Source organism: Carlito syrichta, unplaced genomic scaffold, assembly GCF_000164805.1.
Source record: "Carlito syrichta isolate Samal-C Ts95f unplaced genomic scaffold, Tarsius_syrichta-2.0.1 Scaffold303720, whole genome shotgun sequence".
In the NCBI taxonomy this organism is placed as follows: domain Eukaryota; kingdom Metazoa; phylum Chordata; class Mammalia; order Primates; family Tarsiidae; genus Carlito; species Carlito syrichta.
The window spans coordinates 45,883-47,833 of record NW_007247816.1 but is presented as its reverse complement, the minus strand read 5'-3'; the positions used below and the strand labels follow the sequence as shown (position 1 = coordinate 47,833).

The 1,951-nt window shown below is 45.9% G+C and overlaps 1 pseudogene; it reads right to left on the bottom strand.

The window, feature by feature from the left end:
- Nucleotides 1-632: 632 nt before the first annotated feature.
- On the bottom strand, nt 633-1,734 carry LOC103261486 (annotated as a pseudogene).
- Between the last annotated feature and the right edge of the window lie 217 nt (nt 1,735-1,951).

Below are 1,951 nucleotides of genomic sequence, written 5' to 3'. Positions count from 1 at the left end.
GCCCACAAAAACATGCAACAATAATGAACCTCATTCAGCAAGATGCCACTACACGTCAACACAAACACAGCTGTGAGACACTGATATACCAAGGTTACAAAACCTTACTGTGTTGTTTGTACAGTGCTGCCAACATAAGCTCATGGTGGTAAGTTAACAAAATTAATTGTCAAACCTTAAATACATAAGTGAAATCTCCAACTATAATTCTGAATTTCTTTCTAATTTTATAAATTTTTCATCATTCTGCTAAGTGCATACAGATTTAGAATTGTCATATGTTTGTGGCCAATTGACTATGTTATTATGTAATGTTCCTTTTTATCTAATATAATACTTCTTGCTCTGAAGTCTACTTTGCATAATAATAATACAGCTACCTTTTTGGTTAGTATTTTTATAACTGCCTTCCCCATTCTTTTACTTTTATTTATTCTTTGCCATAAATATGCTATTTAATAGTTTTACTTCATAGCATTGGGCACATAGTTCAGCATATTGAAATATTGACTCCTTAGAGACAAAAATGGAAAAAAAGGAAACAAAAAATATCACAACTTTCTGTGAAGACTCTTGGCCCTCAGACATGGGGCATAGTGCACCAGTGTCCTGGCCTGCTGGAGGTGCTGAGGTCAGCCGGGTCCTCTGGGGGGGAGGGAGGCTGAGCCTATCGCCTGACTCTGTATGGCAAAAATTGTGTTGATTATTCTTGGCCTTGCCAGCTCAGGTCCTCGGTTTCCAGCCACCTAGGGGGCCTGTCCGATGGAGGGTTGGTAAGCTGACTGGATGAACGTAGGCTGGGTGAGGTTCTAGCCTGCAGGCATGGTGACCCGCTGGATCTGGTAAAGCTGCTGTCCATTTGTGAACTGGTTGAACTGCTGCTGTCCTTGCCTATTTGGCATCAGTGGCAGGTGTCTGGATCTATCCTTGCACGACTTGGGTGCCCGATACAGGCTGGGCTAAGAGGATATATGGCAGCAGGCCAGCATTCAGCTGCACTGGGATCTGCTGATCTCCCCTGTTAATGATGATCTGCAGCATCACCTGCATTGTCTGTCCAGTGCCACTCTGAGTTTGTTGGGCTTGACTCTGCGGCTGGGCCTGGACAATCTGCATCTGTTGCCCTTCTCCAACCTGCATCATCAAGGGAGTGGTCTGGCCCTGCTGATGCTATGCGATGGTGATCTGTCCAGGCTTGATGGTGGTGGTGGAGCTGATGGCCTGCTGGTCTTGCTGCTGCCCCTGAACTTGGACAGTGGAGATCTGCTGAGCCAGCGAGAAATAGTACTGGACAGGCTCGGCAGGAGTTACAGACTGGTGCACTTCCTCCTGACCCTTTGGAAGCTTCAGTTCATCTCTTGGAACAATATCCATGAGAAAGTCAAGCTGATCAAATTTTGTAATTGCCACTGCAATATCATTTCCCTATAGAGTCCGACTTGTTATCATCTGTGTGAATCCAGGGTTGAAGGGTCAACTCTGTGATACGAATTTGGGCTGCCTTGGCAAAGAGCACAGGGATTCAGCACTGTTCATCTTCACATTCATCCAGTTTCATAGTCTCAATACAAGTCAGTAGGAGTTCCTGTACTTGAAAATCTTTCACTGTTAAATTTCGGATTTCTTCTATGACAGGAGGCCTGAAGGACCTGTAGGCTTTGCTGGGCATCACTGTTGCTAGTACCACCAAAGCTTTCTTGTATTGACATTTCGACAAATGCCTCTGCTCAGGAGTCCAGGAAAGAGCAGGGGCCACCATGCGCTCTTGCAGAGTCAGGCAATGCAGAGGTCAAGGCAAGGCAGAAGGGAGGAGGAAGACTGCATCACTGAGAACGCAGTGCGCATGTGCGAAATGAGAGGACAAACAAGAAGCTGGCCACGGCTGTGTGCACCTTCGCCCCTTTCCCCTCCCCCTCTCTTCTACGTCCTTTTACTTTTAACTGATTTACTT